Genomic DNA, 7,721 nt, shown 5'->3' with positions numbered 1-7,721 from the left:
AGAAAATCATGAGAGTGAAAAGAACAACAATATCTATCTATCTCTTTCGCACTCATGATTTTCTGTTTTCGGTCGACGTATTCTGCTGTAATGGGATTGCACCCTTAGGGTGGAGTCCCATGGCACCGTTTTGCGTTGCGTCGTAATGGGAGAGAAAAAGACGCAAATATACGTTTGCTGCATTCTCTCTCATTACAACGCAACGCAAAACGCTGCCATGGGACTGCGGCCTTAGGGTGGAGTCCCATGACAGCGTTTTGCGTTGCGTCGTAATGGGAGAGAAAAAGACGCAAATATACGTTTGCTGCATTCTCTCTCATTACAACGCAACGCAAAACGCTGCCATGGGACTGCGGCCTGAGGCTGGAGTCCCATGATAGCGTTTTGCGTCGCGTTTTGTTACTAGGCCATGAGTGCAAATATAGCGAACATATATATCCATCTCTCTCACACTCATGGCCTAGTTACAAAACGCAAAACGCTGCCATGGGACTCCACCCTAAAACCCAGTAAAAAAAAGTATTGAGTGGAGCGTTTAGGAATTGAGTGAGGGTGAAGTCCCATGGCAGCGTTTTGCGTTGCGTTTTGTAACTAGACCATGAGTGCAAATATAGCAAACATATATCTCCATCTCTCTCACACTCATTGCTTAGTTACAAAACGCAACGCAAAACGCTGCCATGGGACTTCAGCCTGAAGCGCTGAGCCAATACGGATTCGAGTAAAAACCGTATTGGGACGTTTGACTCAATCTTTTTGTCATCCGCCGAATACGGTCTTATTTTAGCATTGAAATTAAAATCACATGAGCAGAGTACACATTATAAATTGAAAGCACAATTGACTTAGAATGTAAAAATGCCGATTTCGATAAGAAACAGTGAATATTTGTTAAAAATTGGTAAAAGCAAAGTTTGAAATTTACTGTTACCGACAGAAAGTTCCTAGAGAATTGTGGTAAATTCAAATGGAGAAAAGAAAACAATGAAATTTCATTGTTTTGTTGAATTGTAAAGGTGTCTCTACAATTGGGATTTGAAATACTACGATACGCCATCTGGTGTTTACCTGCTTTCGAAGCTTTCTTTGTTTTTTATCTCTTTCTGGTGCATATGTTAGAAAGAGATAAAAAAACCAAGATGGTTTCCGAAAGCAAGTACAGATGGGTCGTTTAAGGCCAACGCAGAATAGATCTGTAACCGGAACCGCAATCGTAAGCGTAACCGTAAGAATGAGTTAGAGAAGGATAGGTATATTGTTTATCCTTCTCTAACTCATTCTTACGCTTACGGTTACGATTGCGGTTCCAGTTACAGATCTATTCTGCGTTGGCCTTTAACGTGATTTCAGATCTTAATATAGCTTGTATAGATGCGTTTGTTTTGTCCAATTTAAAACAAATTCATATTTCGTATATTAATTACGATAATTTACTTTGAAATTACTGATTATACAGTCCAAGAAGACTAGAAACAGGAGGTCTAACTTAGTAGTGGGGGTAATGTAAAGGAAGTGGCCAGAGTCGGTTGGACTTTGCTTTTTCGGCCACTGCGCGGTAAACAAATTTTATCCTTCTGCACATAAATAAACAATATATATCACGTGGTTAATTGTTGTATTTTTGAGTACTTCACTTTTAATAATTGGCGATTCAAACAGCTAAACTAGCGCATCTGGTGGCCGAGTTTAAACTAATATATACACGACTCCCTGCATGGTGTTCAATGTAAATATCAACATTTTTAAAGTTTTTCAGTTTTATTTTCATTATATTAAATCAATTTTTTTTCTAAATTGTTAACCTTATTTAAATATTTATTAAATAAATTATAATAAATATGGATAAGAGCATCGTTACTCATGAACAAAAGAAAAGAAAAAACGGGATCGAAACAATTATTATGTTCCGCTCTAATTCTAATAATTAAATAATTCTAATATTAATAATATTATATTTCTAATAATCTAAAATTCTAATTTTATATTATTAATTTAATGTCTATAGAGATTAAATTAATAATATATAATTAGAAGTAATATAAAATTAGAATTTTTGTCAAACATATAAAAACATAACCAAAAAATGTTCTTTCTAGTTGATATGTAATCTTTAGATTTAAAATTTGTACTGCAAACTTTCATTTTGTCGGTTAATTTTTTCCCTGTTTTAAATGCAATAGCCTACTGTTTACGTCTTACAACATTTTTTGGAAGCTGATAAAGATTTTCTGTTTTTTTTTCAATTCAGAGCGAATAACATTTGTTTCGTTCCCGTTTTTTCTTTTCTTTCTGTCCGCGAGTAACGATGCTCTTTCAAAATTATTATAATATATTTAATAAATATTTAAACAAGTAGAACAATTAAAAAAAAACTTGATTTAATAGTGAAAATAAAACTGAAAAACTATAAAAACGTTGATATTTACATTGAACACCATGCAGGGAGTCGTGTATATATTAGTTTAAACTCGGCCACCGGAGGCGCTAGTTTAGCTGTTTGAATCGCCAATTGGCAATGAAAATTACCACCGCGGGCTCGGTGTCGCTAGTGTTTTACACCAAAAATGGACGAAATGGGTGTACAAATTTAAAAAAATATAAACTTATATTGTGACTTTTCGGTTTTAATTTTAAGTAGTTTATCAATAAAAAGATAAATCATGACCAGCAATCTTAACAAATATTTCTTAAACATTAGAATACTTTAAATATTAACATTTTTTGCAACCTTGTACACCCACAGAAGCCATTTTTTTAGTTCACTTTATGGTCACTACGTGTCGCATTGCAATTTTAAATCCCCAATATGATCTGTTGCGATATAAATATTATTTAAATCAGTTTTATCAAGAATGTCGGGAACATTTAAATATTCGAGATGAATCCACATATATACCAAAATGAATTGCACATAATGACATGGGTTTGGCACCACTGATCTCTATATACCTCTGGATTGGAAATGCTGTGAGCAGAACTTTTACCACGGCGGCCATCTTTCATTGTAGTAAAAGTACAAAATTATGGCGCGAAAGCCTTGTTTCATATTACAAAGTAAATTTCTTTTTTATTGTAAGTAGATGTATGAATAAACAACTCATGTATAGAATATAAAATGTTAAAATTGATAATTATTATTATCATTATTATTATTACTTAAAATACAGGGCTTTCGCGCCATAATTTTGTACTTTTACTACAATGAAAGATGGCCGCCGTGGTAAAAGTTCTGCTCATAGCATTTCCAATCCAGAGGTATATAGAGATCAGTGTTTGGCACTGGCACTTGCACCTACATTGGCACCTATTGGAGACTCAGCTTAAGGTATCAAAATGTTTACATTGAAATGTTGACTGTTAACATTTTGAGTTTCCAAAAAGTTAACTTTTTGTAAATGATGTTGTATACCTAAAACTTATCAAATGTCCGACCAAAAATGTCACGTTTATGAGAAAAAAAGTTAACGTTTTTATAACTTTTCGAATTCCCAAAAATATATCAAATAGATGGCTTGCTTAAGTTATAAAATTGGCAACTATTTTGATTCAGAATATAATACTAAAAAGTTAACATATGTTTTACAACTTTTAAATAATAAATTTAATGTTAACTTGAAGACAAGTAATAGTTGATTTTGAAAATAAGAAATAGTTATCGCTTTATTAACAAATAGAGTCCGAAAAGTTCGCAAATTGATTACATACTTTTATTTATCGTATTAGTTGGTGTTTTCGGTACTTTTTGGAAAGGATAAAAAGGCAAAAATATAGGCGACGACGCTAAAGGCCAACGCAGAATAGATATGTAACCGGAACCGCAATCGTAACCGTAAGCGTAAGAATGAGTTAGAGAAGGATAAACAATATACCTATCCTTCTTTAACTCATTCTTACAGTTACGCTTACGATTGCGCTTTCGGTTACAGATCTATTTTGCGTTGGCCTTAAGCAATTAACTCTTTCTTTCAATCAAATCAGATATAACCTATAATAAATAAAGACATATTTTATTGCAATACACATTATGCATTTTGTATTCAATAATCATCTTTATGTATTATTATAGATTATCACTGACATGATTGAAAAAAGAGCTAATTGCTTAGCATCGTCGCCTACTTATTGAACCCTAAAACTGAAAATATTTAATAAATTTCATTTTTTATATGAGGCATTATTTCTGAACTGCCCCAGAAATAAAAAAAAGTTCTTGGATTTCCTTTATACTTTGGAAATATGTTACCCTAGTAGGTACAAGTTACTACACCAATTTACAGGTCCCAACCCCCCACCCCAATCAAAAGGGTGGGGGGTTGAGAAATTTCAGCTTCAACTCGAACATGCATTCTTTAAACATTTGTAGCTTCTACTTAAATTATTCAATTAAAAAAAGTAAGTAGTGTTTTAGAAAGGTTTTTTTGTGTACTTTTAAAATATTTTATTTATATAATAAAAAAAAAATTTTTTTAAATAAATAGTTTTTTGCAATTTTGTGCAAGTTCGGTAGTTTTTATTTTCTTTTTAATAATCTCAAATGAAAGCTTGAGAATTCCCCTAAGAGAAGATATAAGTCTGAAAATGGGCCGAAACAATTTGCCAAAGATATAGTGTAATAAGTAAAATTTGTCCGTCCGCTCGCGCACTCCAGCGCGATGAACAGTGGGATTTTTTTTCAACTTAGTATTGAAAATTGTCTAGAAACTACAAATTCTATCGGATGTTGATGTTCTTGATTTAAAATTACTAAGAGATCCATCAAAGTCGATTTTTGAATTTTTAATTGTTTATTTTTTTCTTGTTACTCAAAAATTTGACAAATTACAATATTTTTAGAAAAAATCATGTTAGTTTTTTTATTTTTCCATTACACATGATCGAAATCAATTTAAATTAGTCTAGTATGACCACCGGACAATTAATAAAGCATAATACAATTTATTTAAATTGTTGCAAACAATGTTAATTAACAAATAGATTACTTCGGACCTTCTTCATAAAAAAAATTGGTTTTTTTGCAGACAAGTTAAAATTTATGTCTAATTTAGTAAAAAACTATTTTACAGTTAAAAATTATCATTAATATTAACAATTATATAAACAATAATCAACTTCCTTTTGTATTTGTAAACATTTTCGTCATTTTTTAAACTTTAAATATTTATATCATATGTACATTCTTTCAAAAACGTAAAAAATTTATTAGCTTAAACAATTACATTTGTTATAAACAAATTTTTCATTTTTTAACAAATAATTAGCTTTTTTCATCAAACAAAATTTTTTCCTTTTTTTTATATTTACTATCATAAAAAAGAACTCCTTAATGAAATGGGAATACTATAAATTATTCATTTAATTCTAACGAACATTATAAGTTAAGAAATATTTATATTTTTAATGAAGTAAACCATTATTCAGTTAAAACAGTTTACATTTAAATGCATATAAATAAATATATTTTTTCTGTGAAAAAAGAACAAAGTTAAATATTTGTTAACTTATAATGTTTATTAAAATTAAATGAATAATTTATAGTATTCCCATTTCATTAAGGAGTTCTTTTTTATGATAGTAAATATAAAAAAGGAAAAAATTTTGTTTGATGAAAAAAGCTAATTATTTGTTAAAAAATGAAAAATTTGTTTATAACAAATGTAATTGTTTAAGCAAATAAATTTTTTAAGTTTTTGAAAGAATGTACATATGATATAAATATTTAAAGTTTGAAAAATGACGAAAATGTTTACAAAATACAAAAGGAAGTTGATTATTGTTTATATAATTAATAAATTAATTTTTTCGATTTTTGGAAGACGTATATAAAAGGTAAAAGAAAAACACTCTTTTACTTTTTTATAAAATAGACGACGTTTCGGTGGTCAGGTTCGCCACCATCATCAGGTCACTTTAATAGAAAAATTTTTTTAAAAAAAATTAATACAACAAAATTTTGAAAATTTAAATTTAAACAAAAAATAAAAAACAATTTTTACCTAGTTAAAGTCAATAAAATAAACATCACGTCAATAAATTAAAAACATAAATAAACGCAATACAACAAAAAAATATAAAATATTTAAATTTACAAATCACAAACATATTAAAACGAGTGATTAGTCAAACTGACTGAGCCGGTGACAATTTTCGCGTTATATACAGTCGATGGGGTCAATGACCCGCAATCGAAATATTATGAATTATAACCATTATTTCAATTTATTAAGCAAAGGAAAATAGGAATTACTAAGAAACTGTATATCTTCCTTCTTGTTAATAGTAAAATTATTGCATTTAATATAAATCATCTCAGAAATTAATCGTTTTTTATAAGAAGTTGTTATATTGAATTGTTAATATTAATGATAATTTTTAACTGTAAAATAGTTTTTTACTAAATTAGACATAAATTTTAACTTGTCTGCAAAAAAACCAATTTTTTTTATGAAGAAGGTCCGAAGTAATCTATTTGTTAATTAACATTGTTTGCAACAATTTAAATAAATTGTATTATGCTTTATTAATTGTCCGGTGGTCATACTAGACTAATTTAAATTGATTTCGATCATGTGTAATGGAAAAATAAAAAAACTAACATGATTTTTTCTAAAAATATTGTAATTTGTCAAATTTTTGAGTAACAAGAAAAAAATAAACAATTAAAAATTCAAAAATCGACTTTGATGGATCTCTTAGTAATTTTAAATCAAGAACATCAACATCCGATAGAATTTGTAGTTTCTAGACAATTTTCAATAGTAAGTTGAAAAAAAATCCCACTGTTCATCGCGCTGGAGTGCGCGAGCGGACGGACAAATTTTACTTATTACACTATATCTTTGGCAAATTGTTTCGGCCCATTTTCAGACTTATATCTTCTCTTAGGGGAATTCTCAAGCTTTCATTTGAGATTATTAAAAAGAAAATAAAAACTACCGAACTTGCACAAAATTGCAAAAAACTATTTATTTAAAAAAATTTTTTTTTTATTATATAAATAAAATATTTTAAAAGTACACAAAAAAACCTTTCTAAAACACTACTTACTTTTTTTAATTGAATAATTTAAGTAGAAGCTACAAATGTTTAAAGAATGCATGTTCGAGTTGAAGCTGAAATTTCAACCCCCCACCCTTTTGATTGGGGTGGGGGGTTGGGACCTGTAAATTGGTGTAGTAACTTGTACCTACTAGGGTAACATATTTCCAAAGTATAAGGGTGAAGTCCCATGGCAGCGTTTTGCGTTGCGTTTTGTAACTAGCCCATGAGTGCAAATATAGCAAACATATATCTCCATCTCTCTCACACTCATTGCCTAGTTACAAAACGCAACGCAAAACGCTGCCATGGGACTCCACCCTAAGGCTGGAGTCCCATGGCAGCGTTTTGCGTTGCGTTTTGTAACAAGGCAAAGAGTGCAAATAGAGCAAACATATATCTGTATCTCTCTCACACTCATGGCCTAGTTACAAAACGCAACGCAAAACGCTGCCATAGGACTGCGGCCTAAAGGAAATCCAAGAACTTTTTTTTACTTTTGGGGCAGTTCAGGAATAATGCCTCATATATTTATTAATAATTATACTTAATAGGTAGATTTTATACATGTATAAATATTAATATCGTGCAAACTTCTCTCATTTCGACGTGGCTGAGTTGCTGACACTTCGGCAGATCAAAAAATGTTTTTTTGCCTACAAGTAATACAGAAATAATTAAAACAA

This window comes from Leptopilina heterotoma, unplaced genomic scaffold, assembly GCF_015476425.1.
Source record: "Leptopilina heterotoma isolate Lh14 unplaced genomic scaffold, ASM1547642v1 Lhet_190, whole genome shotgun sequence".
In the NCBI taxonomy this organism is placed as follows: Eukaryota; Metazoa; Arthropoda; class Insecta; order Hymenoptera; family Figitidae; genus Leptopilina; species Leptopilina heterotoma.
The sequence above is the reverse complement of the archived record's forward strand: the minus strand, read 5'-3'. Positions refer to the sequence as shown.